The sequence below is a fragment of the Hermetia illucens genome, chromosome 5, assembly GCF_905115235.1.
Source record: "Hermetia illucens chromosome 5, iHerIll2.2.curated.20191125, whole genome shotgun sequence".
NCBI lineage: Eukaryota > Metazoa > Arthropoda > Insecta > Diptera > Stratiomyidae > Hermetia > Hermetia illucens.
Window position 1 is genome coordinate 68,523,312 of NC_051853.1, and position 22,561 is coordinate 68,545,872.

Genomic DNA, 22,561 nt, shown 5'->3' on the forward strand with positions numbered 1-22,561 from the left:
GAGCTTTCAACCCCTTCCACGACTCCGCAATCAACTAGATCTTATAACGACCCTTCGGGACTTGAGACTTGACAATTTACGGAAAGAGGGGTCCTCTAGGTCCATTCGTGTTTTGCTCGTGTCAAGATTATGCATGGTTTTTCCTTTTTATCGAATCTTTCAGACTAATTTGGCTGCCATCGTTTTTACTTAAAACGGTAGAGAATGTTGAAGACAACTACATGACATTGCCGACAGAGATACGAGATACCCTAATCCGCAAGGGAGTGAGAAACATCCTGGTTTTCTGGATGGGCACAATGTTAGAGAGAAGGCAAATATAGATTGATCTCCTGAGAACCATTAATTGCCATGGCATGGAGGTGAAGCGCGTCACAAAGATAAAGTATTTGGGAAGCACACTAGACCAAAAACTTCTCTGTAAGACACATGTTGAAAACATATGTTCGAAAGCCACAGGGGTTTTGATTATTTTCATAGTAGGAAAAACTGGGTGTGCATCTTGAAAATGCTGCACTGAATATACACTGCAATAGTAAGACCAACGATTTCCTCTGGAACGGTAATCTGAGTATACAGGATGGAACTCAGCACAGCAGCTAGGGAATAACACAAATTTCAAAGAGTGGTCTGCGTCTGTATCAGTGGCACAATAAGAATTTGGCCAACAGCCTCCCTGGACGTTCTTCTGAGATTAACTTTTCTCCAGCTGTATATACAAATGCAGGCGCAGAGGGCGATATTTAAAATGTCCGGGATTACCAGTGAGGCGGGGTGCGGCATCCCAAATTACTCATACCAAGTTTTCACTTCGATAAGAAATTTGAACCACGTTTAAAGCAACAGGGCAAACTGGGAGAGTGTGATATTGACAGACGACTTAAACTGGCGACTGATTACCTGGTAAATACTCACTGGTGACTGCAGAGGAAACTATCACCTGGCAAGCTAGGGACATCTACGGAGAGTGTCTTTAGATTCTGTAAGTAGAGTGAAATCTTCGCACATATTTGGGGCAGTGTCCGGCACTTGTACAAGATAAGTTCAAGCACCTGGGAGGATATTTAATATCATATGCCAGGTTGAAACACTTGGAAGTAGGGAACATAATAAAGTTTCTGTCAGTTATAGGGTTAGACTATAAACTATAGTTTATGTTGATTGCTCAATCTCTCATATTTGTACAATCGAAAACTGCTGTAGGCTACTCCACTATGTCAAGGTGGTGTCTGAGGAGTGTCCTGTAAGAGCGTGTTTTCTGCGCAGGCCTGCCAATCGTCTCAAATGCCTTTCATATAAAATTCCAGAGACGATTTGGCCAGGCAGATTTGGACTTGCCAAAGTCAATAACGTTTTGATTGGTTTATTGTTTTCCCCTTGGAGGATTTGTTGGTCGTTATTAATAGGTTGACATTGATAGCCAGAAGATTCATAATGAGTAGCACTGACTTCTATTTCATTTTTTTTTTCTAAATCATAGTTTGAATGATAAACTTCTTTAGATAACGTGTAAATACTCACATGGTAAATTAGTATTCGTATTTAAAATCTATTGCTTGATCTGTAGATAACGAGAAACACAAATGTTAGCCTTCTAATATATCCGAGGCTGGGACGGAGATTGTCATAACTTAATATCACCCAAAATTTGGTTCCCAAAAAACCGAGATCTGATTTGCATAATTTTGATAGTACAAAATATATCTCATTAATTTCTGACTGGATATCGTGTCCATCTCATGGTTTTTCTTGTAAACACATTGCAAACTTAATTATCCGACACTGTTCCACTTTACCCATTTGATGGAATGGGGGTGATCTTAATAGCCTGGTCACTGGTTATGCAAATAGAAATACATTCTTTTAATAGGATAATTAATTTTTGGGTATAAGCCATGTTTCAGGAAAACATCATGTACAACAAGTGTTTCGACAAATAACAATTAAAACAGTTCAAAATAATTAATACGATCAATTAAAAATGATAGACCCAATTAGCGGAATCTAAGTCTGGAGAGCAGACGACATTGATGAATCATGTCTTGAGGAGTGTCACTTTGTCAATCACTTGGGTCCAACTTTCAGTATACCAAATTGAAAGAAAAAAACATGAGAATAGTAACTACTACATGCGGTTGAAATAGTAAGAAAATTAGTTGCCTTCTGGGAAATATAAATAAGAAGTATCTTATCTTTTTATTGATTCATTGGTCCGTAATAAACAAATATAGAATGTCTAAATGATAATTAAGAAATTTCTCCGGATTGAAATTTGAGACGTTTAAAGCCGTATCTTTTGTGGAATGGTTTAATCTTGTCTGTTCATCAAAATAGCCGAAAACCATCATAAACAAACAGCTTTTATCAATCAGCCTGAGACCTACCACCGGATGACTATTGGAAATCAAATGTTCGTCATTTGAATTTTGACTTGAAAAGACCGGTGGAACTATCCAAAGCTTAGCATTACAAAAGCCGTTACAGTTATTTAAATGAATAAATATTCCTCAGTATTATCAGGTTACATTTGTAATTGTTATAATTAGTTGCTACTGTTGCAGATCCTATCTGAGACGCGTTCTTTTACGTCCGTCATTTGCTAGAAAATTGCCGTGCAATTTCCTGGTTAAAACGGTGTATCTTCATCTTTCAGTGGCAGGTATGCCATCACGTCCGAGAAGATAGTTCGCAGTATCTTTAATCAAACACATGCGATCTGGCATTCATCTCCTGACGACGGACGTGGCGGAAATACCACGCTAGCGAAACTTGGTATCTGCCTTTTCTACTACGTCGGCCGTAAACATTCTCTGGAAGCCATTAATTGCATTATGTGCTATCTAAACTCGTTCTCCGGATTTTTACTTAAATATAAGGTCGATCGGATTTGGAGATTTCCATGATTCGATCAATGGGTATATCTTCATTCGTTCTTCGATTAAATATGCTAATTTTGATTAAATTCGGATTTATGACGGTAATCGTGAGTATTGGTATTGCTGCCCAGAATGGCAAACTGCTCAGTAAGGTATCGGATAGATTTCCATTATCTTGCAATGGGGTGCTCTCAGTGGGAATCTTTTGCATTCTATCTACATATTTTAATGTAATATACTCGGGAACGGCAAGGTGATCCACATCGCTCTTTTGGTAATGTTATTTCGTGAATTTCTGCATTAACGCGAGAAACTACAGCCTATATTTAACCAAAAAGTCGGAAACCTCTGCGGCCTAGTATGACGGTTTCAATGGCCTTACTTGCTTAGTTCCAGTCGTTCAGCTCTTCTTTGTGAACCTGTTCTCGAGAATCTAAGTACTTACTTCACCCTGTGTCTACATCTTTTCACCTTGCTATCGACCTTTATCCGGAGCAATAAAAATGAACTATATTATGATGTTTGCGCTGTTTTGTGGAAGACGTCTAAAGAGTTCTAGGTTTCTTTGGAATAGTGATAACTGTAAAAAATAGCACAAGCTTGGTTACGTTCATTTGGTGCTTTTGCTTCTACCCAGTCCGATGGCTTCTGGCTCTTGGATCGGATGGGCTCCCGGTGAGGCAGCTAATTTCTGTGTGGTTATATTCTGGTTAAGCCGGTCGTTAGCCCGTTTCACAAGCGGATTAATAATATATAAAACTACGTGAAATCCGATAGGTTCAGCCGACCGAGCCTACCGGGGTAAAATACGCGTACACGGAAAAAGATTGGCCTTAATGACTCCATCATCATCTAGAGCGCGCACTAGTGCAGATGATGGCATTTTATTTCATTCTCCGGCCTGTCGATGGTTGCAATGCAGCATTGCATTGTGCAGGAACATAATAGTGTTTTATGTAACAACTGGTTTAAATGACAATATCATCGTTTCAAGTGTGAAAATGGCAACGTATTGATGTGTTTATGCATTTTTACTTGCTTGTTTTTATCCGCCGTAAAATATGCACGCACTTACGGAGGAATGAGGATGAAACCAGCCACGGATGTAATACCTTTGTAGATATTGCTATTTATAATTTTTGGGGCTTTTGTCTGATAAAACCCAATTTGTTCCGGTTTGCCTGTCTGTCGCTGGAAAACAAATGCGGTTTACCGATTTATTTATTTGGTTAGTTATGTAGGGGTAGCAGCTGCACGTCATCTGGGCTATACAGTGGAATCATTCATTGGAAACCACTAAGGGCTGATCCATTCCCTAGTTAACTGGTTAAAATCTTATGACTGAATCAGATTTCAACTTTTGGAAAAGTCTAATAAAATTATATGATATCCCTTATATGTAAATCGGGTCAATTCGTCCCCATCATCATCGAAGACGCGTTTTGTAGTTGGCGAAATAACGCAACTTCACTTCCGACAGAGTCCTCCCAACATCTTTTTGATTTTCTTTGTGGTCGTTTCCCTTATCGTTTGCCTCGGGATGTCTTACCGGGCTACCAATGTTTAATCTTCTGGGCCATTTGAGCTCCTTTCATGTAATTATCAAGAAAACAAATCGATCATCATTGCAGAAGAGTACCTCAGTACAAAACAATATAATAATCCCTAAACCATGCTTTCTCCTGTGAGGGGGTCATCCCGTGTGAAGGCCGTTTTTTTGGCTTTTTTTTAGAAATTTTTTGTGAAGAATTGGATAAAGGTACAAATACAAATGTTTCACCATCGATTTATTAGTATCTTGAGTATTCGTAGTAGTTCGTTATTGAAATACAGAGCGATTTATACACCCATCTCCGAAAAAAGGAGTTTTTCTGCTGCCACGCTAGAGGGCGCCTTGATCGTTTGAAAGAAAAAAGTAAACGGCATTTTATCATACAGACTTAACTACAGTCCCCAAACCAGGATTATTTAAAAATATTAAAAGCTAAATTTTTGGTGCCTCCTTAAACGTTTTTTGTGAATTTTGGTGTTTTTTCACGGCTTCTTCAATGAATAAAAAAAAAATTACTGAATGAATCGCAATTATCCTAATTCCTAAATATATTCAGAATAAGTGGTGAAAATTTCAAAGAATTTCGTTTAATAGATTTCAGGCTATGGTGGCAGCCGATTTCCAACATGCAGTTTCGAAAGTAGAATGTAATTTTTAGCCATAAAATCTTAACTGACCATCAATCTGCTATACCTAGTCCATAAACCTGAGGTTTCTTCACGAAACACATGTACAGTATTGGATTCAATTCTTGTCCTCTTAGTGAAGTTATTCGGACGTCATTCGGATTGATAAATACGTGCTTTATTACGGCGATCGACATAAATCTCGCATGTGTCGTATCACGTGTTTAACACTATAATTTCCGAAAGACTCCGAATATCAAAAAATCACTTTACCCATATATTGTACACTATATCTAGACACTATATCTATACTATATCTAGACACACTTGATGTCAAAAAAAAATTCGATTTCGCGAATCCGACACACGGGATGACCCCTTTAAGAAAATATTCAAATTGTCCCCTGATTGCCCGACTAAAAGGAACGGAAATTTATGGCTTAGCAACCTGCAAATGTCGAAAATATATTGCTATCGAAGCGTTAGCAATGATCGCATAGGGACTGACCTCATGGTTACGACCTTTGACTATTGAAAATGGTTGATGGTTGGTTCACACACTCCCTGACAGCGGTATGGATGACCCCAGAATGCTCCCTTTCTCCAACTTGAGCGAGAATTCCAACGATATAAGCTGGACATTTTGGACCTAAGCGAAGTAAGATAGTGGGACTCTGGAGAGTACTCCTCTCCCTCTCTCAGCATACTTAGGGTAATGAGTTTTCGTACTCAGGAAAGCCAAATGGCAGCAGGGATGAATCCAGTGTGACGGCTACCACAAAGCACGCTCTATTGATTTGGCAGCCCTGCAAGATTATGGTCCAGATTAAGAAGCATTACAACTGTACAGTTATATGCATCAAAAGAAATTTCGGACATATTGGAGAAGGATGGTTCCTAAGAGCAGTAGCACGCAGTTCAAGAGGGCTTCCTAAAGGTGATATTGTGATCGTCAAGAGTGATCTGACTGCCACAGTGGGCGCTGACAACACTTCTGTCGAGCATGTGATGGGAAATCACGGTCTTGTCTGCCGCAACGATAATGGTGGGAGCAGTATTGTCGGAAGCGAGCAAATTATGGTACTAAAAAATGTGGCAAAAGGTACTAAATGACACTTTCATATGAGCCACTTAAGTTCAAGCAAAAAGAAAAGATTTGCAGTTCTTCTGTTATTGTATTTTGAAACATGACTACTAATACTGTTGGTATATTGTTTTAGACGAGGAACGGTTGAAAAGCGCACATCTAACCATGAGACGATACAATGAAAATTAAAGACAATATATCAAATTCCGTTCTTAATTTCGAAGATTACCTTCCTGAAATCAATTTTGGAAGAGGTATACCGTCTATAAGTCTGCAATTCGAGCATGTGCTACAGATGTTCAGCCAAGTTGAAATTAACCCATCGGAAAGGCATACCAAATCGGCGTGGGGCATTATACAATAATTATTCTCGTGTCGGGAAGGAAATGTTCTTGAGGTTGTTGTCTTACCGAAAGACAAACGGTTGCCCTGTGCACATTAGAATGTCATTATCATCATCAACGGCGCAACAACCGGTATCCGGTCTAGATCTGCCTTTGTAAAAACTCCAAACATCCTAGTTTTGCGCCGAGGCCCACCAATTCGATATCCTTAAATGCTTTCTAGCGTCCTGACCTACGCATTCGCTCCATCTAAGGATCTTCCACGTCTACTTTTCCTACCATTCCTTATAAACTTTGCGGGCTATATGCCAGATTGTTTATTTCAATATGATGCTAGCATTTGGTGGGCGGTGGAAAGGAAAGAGGAATTGGGTTAGGATGGCTTTGGCATTTGGTCAGGAAGTTTAGAGCATGACAGGAAAGAACAGCGACAATACGGGGAGTTTAGTAGGAGTCATAAAGGATCTGGTTGGAGATGTATTTGGAGGGGTCTTAATTTTTAAAGGTCCTGGAGCAGTGGAAGGATATTGCGTTCTTTGAGCTGGAGACGTTCCATTTGGAAAGTGGAACAGTCGCATCAGAAAATAAAGAGCGGCGGATAAGGTGTTTGTATTAAAACAGAAGATGACCGCAACATGGTCACTGATGCCGGGAATTGTTTCGAGGGAGAAAAAGGAGTTCGGATCAGGAATAACAGAAAGGTTACCCCTAATCAAAAAGTGGTCGAGATAGGAGTGGCAATAGACTTTATTGAATTTGGGACGGGTCGGGTTGTAATAGGCTACGTTGATGGTGGGAAGTGGAGATTTTCTTCGTTCTGACTGAAAATCAAAACATCATTATTGTGAATTGAAATTGACCTGACCGTATATTTTTTCAAAATGATTTTCGTTTCAATATTTTAATTGTATTTGTATTTTTCAGATAAATATTACGAGGACACTTCAAGGTATGTAACTCAGTTTGTATATCATGTTTAATTTAGATTTAGTTCAGTTCTATTTATTTGAAACCGAAAGCGGTAATAGAAAAGTCTACCAGAGGACGGGCTTTCATTTCTTACTTTGCTAATCCGGAACGAATGATTTGTATTAACTGTCAATTGTCTGTTAGTTTGTAAGAGTTTAGTGAAGATTCCAGGGGTGACAAAAACACGCGGTCAAATATTTATCTATAAACTTTGATTAAATAAAGAAATTTTAACAAAACAATAATAAATAAAAATAATATGTACGTTGAGTTATAGCACGTGTAGCCGATTTTAAAACGTAACGTTAACTTTTCGATGATTGACTGTGGATCCTTAGACGAAATTGGTCCCATTTCCGTCGTAGCTACTGTTGTGATATTTAGTGTAGAGCCTTCCTTTACGCTGTAGTACGCTGCAAGGGATACCTTATCGCTAACAGGATTTCGTCCTCAAACTATAATTGAATGCAAATTTTGGCTGTGTTCGGTAGCCATCGGTTGGCCGGGAGCATTCGCTTTGTCGTTTTATTATTGTGAGCCTGTTCCATTGTAAACAGCTCGTCAGTCAAAGGGATACATTCCCATTGCTGATCTGCTGCCCGTTTGAGTTGGCGACGTCCCTGATAGCGTACCAGCTTATATTCAACAAAGAGATGCTCAAATTTTTTAGGTTTAAACGTTTAGAGGTTTTGAAATTTGAATTTCGCTGCGCTCATTTCTTAATAATTTGGCTATTTCTGGAAATATTAACAGCGCGCTTTCTTAAACTGCACACACCAAGAATCATTATGGTCGGGTTCTTTCAAAGGATATACCATGGGCAAACGAACAATTTCACATTGGTACTTTCCTTTATGTTAATGTTCCAAAATTGCACTATGTTTATATGAAATATAGAAAAACGAGGAGATAATTTGTTTTGAGAATGACGGGGTCCTAAGTCCGATAAACCAATCTCAAAGTAAATTAAATTATATGTACTAGCACAGAAAGACAAATTATTTGGTTATGGCGCAATGCACCCTTGTAGGGAGATTTCTATCCGACTCAAAGTAGCAAATCTGCAGTAGCTGCAGGTGGCTTTATTTCGTCTGAGTATATTGCTGGAGGAGGAACAGTTCGTATGCGCTAGTCCACCCACATGATGAGAAACCTCACTGGAAATAATGCAGTAATAACCGCTATCGTGGCTGGAGAGTCCGTTGATGTTCTCCGCAGGACCATTGAAAGATTTGCGATCAAATATAAGATTTTTTTTGCGATTCAACAAGCACTAGTGATATCATTGTATTCTGTGTCCTCTTCCGCTTCCCTGGCGAGCGCAATAGCAAATTCCCTTTTGTAACTTTATACACTAAGCTGAACTTACTGGGCTTTTGCTTTGTGTTGGAGTTCGCGTCGTGTCCCCCATCACTCGCAGTAGTCAGTAGTCTTCAATCGCTTCCGCTCATCGATCCGCTTCCACGATTCGGCAGTGAGCCAGATTATATAATGCTCATCCGGGACGTCGCCGAGAACGTGAGTAGGGGTATTTTTTACGTACATCGATATTTCGGGTTGTTCAGTTTATGTGCAGTTCGATTCGCACTGTCGAGGGACAGCTGGATAATATAAGGGGTCGATGTTGAACTTGGGAGGTCGCAGCTCTCCAACCTTGCAGGATGCAAGAAGCGAGCGAAAGTAAGCAGCCACCAGATGGTGACGCCTTTCTAGGTGGTTGTCAGCGCCCTTTTTTTACGCATATCCAGGAGGCCACTCCTAAATACACTGCTGATCGCGAAGTGGTAAATCTGATTTTGCGCACGGTGCCAGTTAGTCGAAGTCCAATTGACCTCATGGCAGGTTTTATGCTCCAACAATGTTCCATAATGCCAATAACGAATCGATGGAAAGAGATGTGCAAACGTCCCATCATTATCGTCATCATATATCCATCCATCATATATACAAACAAGGCTGTGTTAAAACCCACCTTGGCATTTAGATCACCCACCACGTTCACAATGTCATCTTTAAGACGCCTCTCCTGAACAGCCTGTAATTGCTTGTAGAAAACGTGATATCCGTTGAGGGATAGTTCTCGAGATGGATAAAGAGCAAAAGAAGCGAGGATCAAAACTCTATACACTGTTCAACAATGATGGGAAGGATGTAGTCAATATAAGATAATGTAAACGCGAAGATCGTTTTGATCTCAAATGGTGTATCTCTTGAAATGTTCTCCAATGGGCTTCATGATTATCTAAAATACCCCTGGAATGGGAGGATGCTGCGCCCTGTTAATCATAATATGATCTATTTGTTGGTCTTGCGTTGTCCTTCGGTGGAAACCCAACTGACTTTAAGTGGGCTGTCTACTTGGATACTATATCATCAATGGTCAAGCAGTGACAGCTGTACGAAATCTGTCGCCGCTGTCGTTACGGTTTACCAAAAACATAGTTATATACTATTATTAACTTAATGTAATTTGAGTAGTTCGTTTAGTCGGGGGAGCCGCAGCTCCAAGAACTCAGACCTTTGCTAGGCGCATTATTCTATCTCCGGAAATCACCTATTCATCGGCCTCTCGCCCAAGGCGTTCGCAGGCTTTTGCGCTTACGTCTGAGGCCCAAGGAGGCCGGGCAGGTGGATGCGAAGTGCAGGGCCGTCTCTTCTTCCTCCTTGCATTCGCTGCATATGGCCGAGACCACCATTCCGATTTTTGCCATGTGGAGCAGGGCCCTACTAGGGTTTTCATGACCCACTTCTTAAGGGACTACAAAAGTGAATTTGATGCGTCTCCCAGTAGTCTCGATCCTTGATGATGGAATTTCCCCAACATATATGTTGGGCGTTAACATCACATTTTGCTATTATTCCCATGTCTTTACTTTTGGTATATTAGTTAACTCTGATGAATATTCCACTGAGAACTTCATCTACGTCATAAGGGAAGTAAGAAGAATACCATAGAATCTCCTTACCTGCCTGTTGGCTTTTTATGGTCAGTTTCGTCGTTTTGATGTCGCTATCACATCGGTCGTTAACCAAGATTGGATTGGAGGTCTTTTGAAACCAACATGCAAAAGCGTGGTCTATCGATTCCATTGGCATACAGCAAGTCAGCATGTCGGAAGTTTAAACCCCTAATTTCCCTACCAATAACCTGTGGTTTTGAGGGATAATACATGTGTTGCAGCTATTGATCCGACGACTGATAAGTGCAGTCGCCACTTTACAATTATGCAAATTGATCTGAAAGATATAGCACCCCATCTACGGTTCAGATGAAGATACCATGGGCACTTGTAATGTAACGGTCCCAAGTCCGTAGTAGAGTCGGTATCCGGTTATGGAACGCTGATAGTGAGGAAAGTTCCCGGCTTATCGGCTCCTCCCATTGCTTTGCTACCTAGTAGCATCCAGGTGGAATTGTTGAGGTTTTAAGCTGTTCCAGGACCTCAGCACCATTGCGCTCCTCTTTTGGAAGCCAGAGAAAACACTTTCTAAACGATGGTAGCTCGGAGACTCGTTGCAGGGTCAGTCGCGCACCCTCCAACATTGAAGGAGGAGCAGTATTGTCTAAGCCAATCGCTCGTGCTTTCGTCGGCAAAGTTAATCCGTAAAATTTTACGGTGTACATCTACCGACTCAAAGCATAGTACTAGGATGCAGTTCTTACAGCTAGGAGGAGTTTCCTCCTAAGCTGCTCACGCTGCTCTGTATTGTAACCAGAAGGATTGGTGTTGTCATACAAAACCCCTCCATCGGCTTTGATAGTCTTGGACTTAGCCGTTGTTTTCTTTGCAGCCATTTGAGCCGATCCTCAGAAGACAGCTGCCGTTTTGGTTTACTCTTAGTCGCAGATGCCTCAGACGATCTTTGCCCGAAGACGGTTTGCAAAAATGCCCGAAGGTTTGCTCGGAAGCAGTTTGCTGCCCTGCCTACCCATAGGTAAATCTTTAGCCTCACCAAGTGACGCCGATTGGAGCCCGTGGTCAGGAATGCTGACAGGAGGGGACTACTTCGGCTCGTCCATTAAGGACTGATTCCCAATAGGGTTGGTTCCCACTTGAATAAGTGACGAATCTGGGTCTAGACTCAGGTTCTCCATCGAAGAGCTCAGGTTTGCTTCTTGTTCAGGGTTGGATCGTCATGATCAAAGTGCTGTTGAATTCCTTTGTTTTGGTTCTTCAAGTTTTTAATTTGTTTATAGTTGACTGCCATGAAATTTGTTTTACCGGGGAAAATAAGTTGATCTCGACAAAACCTCTTTTTGCCGAGACATAGCTAGTTGAAACTGGGGGTCGTCTGGCACCTAGAGTTCACTGTTCACGGCCAAATCTTCACCCCTGTGACCATTCAGCCCTCGGCACGGTTTTGATAACCGCTTAGCTTCAGGTGTCACCTCTGGTTTCTAGGAGGATCCTCTCTACCGCGCTCCCTCACCACGACAAGGTAGATAATCATCGAGTGAGTGAGTCGATATGGATGTGGAGAGTAATTTGAGGCTTGAACACCGTATAGAGGCAGCTTCTTGATTTTTTTTCAGATTTTTGAGTTGGGTAGTTTATTTGAATGGGTCAGTTAAAGAAATTATTAGTTTCGATCCCCATACTCCCCTCTTTTCCAACAAATGTCAAGACTATGATTGGCTTCGAAAAGTACTAATCGAAGTCTTCCATTTGATATTCAGCATGGCCATATTGGGTGAAAATAGGAAGTTTTGTTGGAGGCCGGCACTAGACTGGAATCATGGATACAATATAATCTTTCAAATTAGTTCGAAATTACAAGGACTCGTTTTGCATATGTCGTTAGAATTTTCTTCAGCAGCGTTTGGAAAGTACAGCAGCACAGTGCCCAAGATGAAAAGCAGGGCTATCGGAATATAGAGCCAATAGTGTTGAAATAAGAGTATGTTGCCCAAATTGGAGAAAGCCAACTTTCTCAAGACGTTTAATACCGACATAGTGGTAGGAGTGTATCCATTTTCAAAAAGCTTCCTCTAGAATCATACTAGAAACAATATTGTCAGTATTGTACTTGCTCGGGATTATTACCTTGATTTGACTCTGACATGCAGTCCCGGTATGAATCCTTGAGGTTTGAGCCGTGATCTTCTATTACGACTCGTTAGTGCTGTAATCACTAAGCCATCCGGACACCGGGGAATTATGGAGTATAATATGGAACTAGTTAATGTTGTTAATGATGCAAAAAATTTCTCCACTTCCTCCATGGGTTGGGCAAATGTTTCTTAGCCGTTCAGACAAAAGTAACTGAACCCTCACCCTTTTTCAAAGGAGCTAGAAACTGTCTTTTGACAAATCCCAATCTTGGGTTCCTAAATTTATTTTCAAGTAGATTGTTAAATTATTTACGTCGTCCCAAATATAAAGCAGGGGCCTTGTTCTATTACGTTCCCTCACAAATCCTTACGTTATTATGACGTCAGATTTCCATTATTTCTTAATCAAAGGAAAACAGATAGCCAGCACAATTCGTTTTTATTGTTTAACTCCCCTACACCGAGCCAATTAGATCAACTTTTTTCTTAACAGCGAACAATGAAGGCCATCAAGAGAGAATCGATCCCCAAAAGCCACCTCTTACTCACGTTGCTAGACGCGTGGAATATGGCACCCTCTCCACCACATTTGACGATGTGACACTAACTCGCGATTAATAGTTCGCGTGACAACATATAAAATAACGAAAAACGGAAATTAGCCAAAAGAAAAGAAATAAAAGGATAAAAGGCAATATAATATTTTTTCGTTTCCCGGATAGTTTTGTTACGATGACCGATACTTCCTCCCGTCGTCGGGTTTTTAGGGCTAGTGCATGGCATTTTATTTGGCCAGGTTTCCGTCCTGGAGAAGGTGGGACAGTTGATTTTTCAGTTGCAGGCCTCACTCACAGACAATCGTCGGCCCCCTGGAGTAGAACTTTTTTCCGATGAAATATTTATTGCGTGCCATTGCCCACTTGGGGATAGAATGTCCGTGCTAACGGTCGCCCAGTCAGAACTTACAGTTGGCACTGAGGGGCTGTTTGGATGGTGGAATGATTAGGTCCGAAAAGGTTTGATGGATAATTGAAGAGATAATGATATGTTAACCCTGTGGAGCTGAAGAGGAACAAACTAGTCGAAAAACCACGAAGCTTGGTTAGCTATTCGTTTGTTCATTGTTGAGCTCGAACTTCCCGGGAGGTACGGGCACCCTCCTAGGCTTAATGAATCCCGAGCTTTCACCTTTCATCTTTACCTGAGTTGATTAATAATGTAGGTAATGGTCGATTACTCTTAAACTTTAATTACAAGATGTGAAAGGTTGTGTATTGTCGGAGTTCTAGTTTAACAAGAAATTTTCCCTTTGTTTGTTCAAGTTGACATATCATGAGGGATCACATTTTGAAGAGTAAACAAGGGTGTATGAGAACATTTCATAAGGAAGTAAATGTCATGCAAGAAAAACACGTGGAGAAGAACAACATGCCCTCATTTCGGAATTGATTGGTGTGCAGGCGATTAATAAATCACCATATTCGCCTCGGAACTTATCTGTAGCATAACGAAACATAAGAAACAAAGCCTCGAAGCCAGAACGCCCAACACTTGTAAACATTCTAACATACAAACAAGGAAGCATAAGAGCGAAGGAACGCGACTGCTCATGATGGTGATGATTTTAAAATAAACTTTGGAAACAAGAGCCCAAAGTATATTTTGGAATCAAAAAACGAACACAATAATGAGCGCCTACAATCCCGGGGATTTGCTCCAGACCTGTACGAAGGAAACGTGGAGTTGTAGGAATCGAGCAGGTTCTTCGCCATCGTAATTAAGTCAAACAAAACCAACAACTCGCCTAAGTGGTGCTCCATCAGTATCATTTTGGGAGAATGCCGCCACGAGCCGGCTTGAGGTACACCTCCCCGTCTTGATTCATTTCTTAGACGTATGCGAAAGAGTGAATCCATCGGGATGGTGGGGGCGTATTTATATACAGTGCGCAGTTTGTTTACAAAAATCTTGTATTCCAGGGCATGTCGCAGGGAAGCTATCATTTGTGCTTTCTTCGACCCCCTTGATTGCTTGTCGAAATTCTGCCTTTGGTAGAGCAAATACGGGGTGAACAGTTCGAGCTGTTCCTGTTCATTTCGTCAAAAAGCATACGGATATGGGATATAATTTGAAATGCATAATGTATCTACGAGGAAATCCATGTGAATATCTTCCTCGGTTTTCTCCATATGTGCTTAATTTTGTGCTGAATCTTCAAAGGGTTTTATTCTGTTAAAAAACGGAAACATTAATCTCGCCAATGCATAATTTCACTATAAAAAACAGTTTATTTCCTCATTTTAATTTACCACTGGAAATGTAATCTTTATAGTTCACCTTTTTGCATTCAAATGTAGTCAGTTCAACCGTTCATTTAGTGGGTACTTGCGGAGCTCCTCCATACTCACCTCAAGAAGCATCCATTCCCTGTTTTCCATTTCATTGAATTGCTCTTCTTCGCATTTAATTAATTTAAGAGGGTTTATTTTTGGTTAGGTGGAAAAAGTCTAATAAAAGTTACGATGATGACGGCCCACTGCTGCTCGACGCAGAAAGGTTGCGACTCGAAAAGGCTTTCTTAAGATGAACATGGTTCTTGATGAGAATCGTGGCTGCGGTTCCCGGCACACATTCCTATTGTACGTTGTGTATACGTAGTTGGTCTTCATCAAGCCATTTAATTCGATAAAGTGTAGTACGGCTCAAAGACAAACAAATCAATTAAATCTGATACAGCCTGAAGGATGGATAGACACTTGAGATGAATGTGAAAGAGGTATGTAGATGGTTTGACGACTGGTCGTTAAGTAGTCAGGTTGTCCGCGGGAGCAAAAAAGGAGGGTCGTCCCCCAAATTTTTCAGGTTGTTGTTTATATTGCTGATTTCGTCTTAATCAATCAACTGTTATGCGATGAGATTTCTAAAAAGCTTGGGTAGATACTTCGAACAATAGTGGTTTGATTTGAATGTCCTTGTAATTTATTTCGTGGGATTGAATGTTGGAATTTTATAGTCCAGTCGTGTTTATATTCTTCTCGAGATTGTAGGGACCATCTTTTTTCAAGGAAATTAAAAATGCTGAATTCAGGTATCTTTTTAATGGATTTTAGCAATTCACAGTCGAGTTCTTCTAGATGTTCAAGTCTGCAACGAATTTGTTTTAGCAAATAGATTTTCAAAAACTGAATTGCTTCAAATCGCGAAGCACTTGCGATGGTACCAATTCTAATACCGGCGTGAAAAAAACCAAGTCAACTGTATCCCCCTGAAAAAGCAACATTCACAAATTGCTATCTAAGGAATGCCTTACGGAAGCGACACACTTTATACTCCTACCTCATATTTAGATAACGAATAAGAGGAGCAGGGTGGATTGAGGGAGGATTGAGTTTGGTTTGCACTGGATGGCTCAAGTGGTTAGAGTGCTGGGCTGCCCTACAGGGTACTCTAATCCTGTTGTGTTTCCTTAAATAATAATAAATAAAGTGCTCTCACACACTTCAAAGCCCTGATCCAATATGGATTGTTGCGACAATGATTATTATTATTAACTATAGAATATCGAGTCTACAACCGACAGGGATTTTGGATTGTTTCCTACTTGTAGGTGGTCCAGTTTATCATCTGGTATCAAGTATTCTCCCTCATGAGGTGATGTAAGGGATACGTTTAGTAACGCCCCGATATGGTCAGAAAAAATGGCTTCCCTGGGTGTCGTTCCTTTTTAAGGCACAAATCAATGGCGCTCAGTTGCTATGCTCCTCCTTGCGCCATAATAGCACAATATCAGGAGACGTTTGGTATCCTGGTATTGAAAGCTAGAGATCGTATCCCTAAAAACTTCGTGCTGGCTGAAACGAAAGACGCAGGGATGGAAATGATGGTTTGCTTTGTCAGTGTATAACGGAGGCATCCGACGCTGCTATGTCTCGACGACGCGTGTTTGCATTACAACAGAAAACTGAATTATGGGTAGCAAGTCAAGGGTAAAAGGGAAGCGGGAACTTTGCGAGTTGGGGTGATACAAGCAGCTATGTGTCGCTACCAAAACAAATCCATTGGGCGCTACCTTCAGGGTTATAATAAACTAGATTCGTGAGCAAAGATCATCTCAAGTGAAGCGACGATCCCATTGGACGGACTTGTCGATCCTTGAGGTTACTGAGAGGCTGAAGTTAGTTCTGTTACCAAAGGCTCAAAGGAAAATATTGGAGAGGGTAGTGCATGTGCGGGTGATCTATTAGAACGACAGTATGGATTTCGGCCAGCCTACTCTACGATCGATTCTACGATTCTTGTTCGGGAGGCGATACCCCTTGGCAAGTGCTTTGCAGCTGAGACCTTAGATGTCAAAAATACTTTTCTTTCGCCCGATGGCAGCTGGATTAAAGGCATTTCGGCTAAACTGGTTGTACTTGGCCACTTGACCTGGTTAATCGAGGTTTATTTTCGGAGACGATTCTATCGTATGAAATGGATGGCAGACCGAAAGAGTATATGGTACCTGGAAGAGCTCCCCAAGTTTCCGTATTTGGGCTCTAGTGTTGTCGAACGTCATATACGATGGAATGCTTGGCCTTCGCCAACAAGAGAAGGCAACGTTATTTTGTTTTGCAGACAACCTTGTGGAATATGGAGGTGTGAATAGTCATTACAGGAAAAACAATACTGTTAACAGTCGGGTTGGTGTTCACGAAATTGCCTTTTGGATGATGATCGATGCCAACATGAGTTTCGAGACGCAGTTGGACTATGCAGGAGACAAGCCTGCAAACACTTGTTCATCTCTAGCCAGCACAATCCTGGAAATCTGGGGGGGGGGGGGAGGGTTTCTAAAATATAGTCACCGACTTCCTATCGTAGAGGTGGCCAAATGCTTTTCAAGCAGGGTAAGCTCGACATATTGAACCTCCTAGCAAATGAAGTCCACTATCTCCAAAAGAAGGGGGCGAATCCGCCCGAAGTGGCTGCGGATTTCCGAAAAGCTGTTAGAAGGAAATCGTATTAAAGATGGGTGGCATGGTTCTGAACAGAGTCTTTAAACCTATGCACTGATCTCGTATATTGAGAAATTGGTCCAGCAAAATCACGCGGACTTGAATTTTCACCTGGAAAAGTTCCTTACGGGACATATAGAAAGTATTTGCATCGCTTCGAATTAGATGAATCTATCAATTGTCCCGAATGCGCCGCTGCACCTAGTGACCCGAAGCACATTATGTTCTAAAGAAACTCCAGCAAGCGAAACGTGAAGTAATATACCACAGTAGTGCCACGGGAAAATAGGTTGAAGAGTGACGGTAATTTTAGTGAGTGCACACATATTAATTTAACCTGGCGGAGCCCCTCCCCATTCTTTTCACAAGGAAAAGTATATTATTCTAGTTTGTGCAAGTGCTGTACGTTGTCCCAAAATATATATGGAGATTTCTTCACTATTTCCAAACAATCTGCAGACAGTATCTGTCGATATCCGTAACTTCCCCAGATGATAATTTGCCCCGAAATGGCAAGTAAGTATGTGGGAATTTTGATCCATGGGCTCCTTTTAGTGAGTTTTAAACAACTGTCTGAGCGATTCGATGCATATCTCCCCATAAGCACCTTGACCTCAGTCAAGTTTTTGATAAGTTCACTCAATATATTTCCCCAACCGTTCCTTTTCTTTCCCTATTGTCACTGGTATGAACCTCTTCTCGATTTCACAAGTGCTGGTCCATATAGCGCTATTTCTACTTCTTTCCGGGCCAGCTCATTCGTTGGCTAGTTACCTTCTAATTGAATAAGGAGTGAAACTCAATTGCAATTGCAATTGTGCAACCCAAGTATATTCAATTTATTAAGGCATTCTTACCCACTCTTGTCGCCTGTCAGGCTAATTTTAAGAATATACTTAACGTTTTCCCTGCCTGTCGACTAAAAAGGATAGAATTTTGTAGCGACTTGCAACTGTCGCAGCGCTTCGAATAGGGACTGGCCTCATGGTTACGACCATTGGCTATCGAAAATACACTATGATTCTTTTCTGGCACCCCGACAATGGTGATGAGGTCCACACACACTTTGTGATCAGCGGTAAATTTAACAGGTCTCCCCGGGATGTGCGTAGCAAGGGAGGCGCTTGCATTGAAAGGGACCACGATCTAATGGTTGCTTAAGTTCACTTGCGTGTTGCGTCCGCTGCTTCTCTCAAGGTTGTAGAGTTGCAACCACTCAAGGTCAACGTAGATCGCCTATATCATTCAACTATCATTTGGCAGTAGGAGAGCTATCTCGCTGATCGGCAGATTCCTTCAAACCCCCGTCTGAGAATATTGGTGAGCATTATATAGCTACCCAAATTGTTCTTTTCTTGGCATCTCGAAAGCTTGATCGACAGAGAGTGGGCTGGCTTTCGCTCTGGATCCTTACGCACTGACCACATCAACAGCTTGCGAATCATTTTGGAAAAGTTTGCGGGACCTAGATCTTTACTTCACCTGGCCTTCATCGATTTGGAGCAAATTTGACATCTGGCGTGATCTGCGCAGGAGAGGCATATCCGCCAAGGTTACATATTGTCACCGATATTATTTCCTTTTGTTATGGGTAACGTTTTCATGTTGCCTTGTCCGGAGGTGGAGGAGAAATTTAATGGACTATGATATATTTCGCCAAAATCCTCGACTACGCTAATAGCATTGTATTGCTGATTAGATCATGTAGTGAAACACACTCTCCCCAGATGGTCGACGAGTGAGTCGCTCCGAGTGGAGTCGTGGTGGGAACTGAAGAGCATTTGGGTTAACTGTGGATAATGTACACCGTAGGAGGCAATGTAGTCAGCATTGCGTTTCGCGAGATTATTACCCTGATTTGACACAGGTACTCATTCACAGCTGAGTCGACTGGTATCCAACATCCTGTCACGATAACAAATCCCTCTGCTACCAGTGAGATTTGAACCGCCACTTTCCGCTACGACAGCCCAGTGCTCTAACCACTTGAGCCATCCGGGCACATATACATATATAGTTACTCCATGTATCCAACCCAAAGTTTTACATGTTGCCTTGAATTCAACTGTGTTCATATTATACGGTTCCTTACATGGTAATCATTCATTATCGCTAGGGGTTTCCCATCACATGTCCATTCAATGTGCTATCAGAACCCACCTTGGTGTTCATGGCACCCATCATGATCGGATATCACCTCTAAAATATAATTAATATGTTCTGGGCCGGAATGCCGTTGCCACGGCAGTAATTCCGCAGTTCTTGACGAACTCGGCTTGATTCACGATTATTTGAACTATCTGGCGAATGCTGTCAAGAATGCTTTCAAAAATCTTCATGGTATGAGACAGTAACCGAATTGGACAATCTGCTTGACTCCTTTTTTTTACATATTGGATATGTGGTGCTTTCTTGCCAGTCAGATGGTGTTCTACCATCCTCTATAACGCTCTCTTCCTCTCAGCAACTACCTGAGCCAGAGTGTTGGGTCCCACCTCTTCGCTTTACAGAGCTCAGATGCGGTGTCGTCAGTTCCTGTTGCTTTCTCAGACTTCATCCATTTTATTGTTTCTTCGACTTCAGTGGCGCTCCAAATGTCGGCCGCACTTGTAGAAGTAGAGGATGAACAAACTCTTCCGTTCGCGGCTCGTAGATCGGTAAGCAAAGCACGGTCTTAGCATTAACGCAACAAAAGTGTTCGATATCCTATGTGCGTTGGTGTCGGCTTTTGACAAGTCGATAAAGATCTCTCTCGCCATCCCGAGTGTCCAGTTTATCGTAAAGGTCTCTGTAATGGACCGCTTTCTTTGCTTGCCTGTTCGCATTCTTATAAATTTGCCGATTGACCCGCATTTTATCGTTGAGAAACTTGTGGTAGAGGCGTTCCTTTTCACGGACCTTCATTTGGACCTAATCATTTCAAAACCAAGTAGTTTGGTTGAAGAACTGCTTATATGGCTTGGTCACCCCGAGCGATAGGCCGGTTAGTGGATCGTATTTTTAATTTGGTTCCATGATTCTTTCACATTCATAGTGGTTGGTAATCGCGAAAGTGAGATCACTTGCTTTTTCTCCCGAAATTGCAACCATTTAATATGCGGCGTCTCAATGAAGAATTCACGCTGAACCTCGTCTTCGGTAACATCCGAAAAATGTATGCAAGCATGGCGTGCCTTCGGCAATGATCCACTGACACTAGGCATGCTGGGTGGGTAACCCCCACAGCCCACCCCAATATTCTTTCACTCCCAAAAACTCCACTGTCTGTATGCTCTGTTAGGATTCGTTGAATGATCTGAAAAAATTCCGCTGCTTCTTCGCGCACGTTGCATTCTGAACACATCTGGAGTGACTTTCGCCATATTGCCGAAACCTACTACATACGACAGAAAGTTCCTGCGTCTATTCTAGGTCACCAGTTTCCGCGATGACCTTAAGTTGAACACATTCCCTAATGCTGGCTGGAATTGTGGCGCTGCGAGTTATAAAGCGGTACTGGTTTGCGATTCGCTAGATGAATCTCTGGTGCAACAAGTGGCGGTGAGATGTTGCACCCGCCCCCGCCATTTTCTCGTAGTAGGAGCGGATGATGAAGGGATTCATTTCCTCAGTCCACTTCATCCGCTGCTTAAGCGAACCTGCTAAACTGGTCGCCACAGATTGTGACGAAATAGTTACAGTATACGAAGCAATACTCCTGGTCATAGTGGCGCCTAGACGTCAAACCGCCCCACGATTAGCAGTCCATTACGGGAGTCCGACTCAGTCACCAAGTCAGACAACCCCTGCCGGTTATCCGTACTGGACCTTAGGTTTCTCCTTTTTCTCATTAGATGGTTTTGCATTTTAAACCTAACTGCTAGGTATGGTGATAATCGTCAAGACTGCGAAGTTCCTGCACTTTTCTCATCTACCCCTTGAGTCGCTGCGATTCCGTACAACCATTCAGACTGACGCTATCTATCCCTACTTCTTTCAAAATCGAGCTTGAGACCGGCTATGGCGGAGTTTGATTTCCATGCCGGAAATCGAACTTGGGTCTTCTGGGTGAAAGCGAGATATCCTTATTATTGGCATCCCTCAACACAATAATTTTGTTTTTAACAACATTGAGTGCATTTTCGTTGTCGGCCTGTTGGCGTAAGCGATAGTCTGATATGGAATTCGCCTTTACTACCGTTAGTTTTTGCGAATAGTCCAGTTCCGTAAGAGGGAAAGGAATGGTTTCAAGAGCCTTTGTCCGTAAAGGCATGTCGTGTCTGAAGGTCGTTGCTGATAAGTTTGTATTTAACCAAGCCATAGATAACGTTTCCGCATTAGATTAAAAGTGGGTACTATAGATAAGACATCACGTAATCCTTGAGGCGCCTGAGTGTTAAACGGTGTCTGGGACCGTTTTTGTCGGAGTTGCAAAAATGCGTCAATAATTCATTGAATTGCGGGTATCAGGATAAAAGCGATATTGGAGAGGTGAGTCATACAGTTGCTGTATTATTTGATTCTAAAATCATCAATCGAACACAATCGAGATTCTCTGAGCCTCACCATAAATTACCAATAGAAAAAATCGCACCCAATTAACTGCATTTGAGCTGAAATGGAATTTGGCCCAATCGATTCAAGGCAATGTGTAAAAGCCTTTTAAGAAAATACAAAAAATCAGCACTCCAGATACACTTTTTTGATTGTTAGTAATTTCCCCAATGTCCCCGTTTCCACACCCTTCCTAAAAGGCATGTATTCAAGTAATTGCCACAAAATGATGTGTGGAATTCGAGCTCATTAGTTTTTGCATGGCTTTCGGGGGATTTGTCAGTGCCGTGCTTTTCTACCGACACCATACCAGGTCGAAGCCTCATATTTACTAATCACATTCCATGGGAGGGCTACTATCCACCTCTGGGTTACATGCGTTTTTATTTCAGTCATATGTAAAGGACCTACTCGTTCGCTAACATTATGCCAGACACTCCTGATCCAACCAATCTGCGTATTATTACACATGTTTAGTGACTTAATGATTTCCATAACGCAGAGTGGTAGCCGTTCCCTGCCTG

General features: G+C 41.7%; 1 protein-coding gene across 1 annotated transcript in view; it reads left to right on the top strand.

Moving 5' to 3' along the window:
- Window positions 1-22,561, top strand: part of LOC119657570 (irregular chiasm C-roughest protein) — a 269,666-nt gene that overhangs the window by 50,504 nt on the left and 196,601 nt on the right. The window contains exon 2 of the mRNA XM_038064531.1: window positions 7,410-7,434. The gene's annotated coding sequence lies outside the window, so the exon portion shown is untranslated. The remainder of the gene's footprint in view (window positions 1-7,409; window positions 7,435-22,561) is intronic.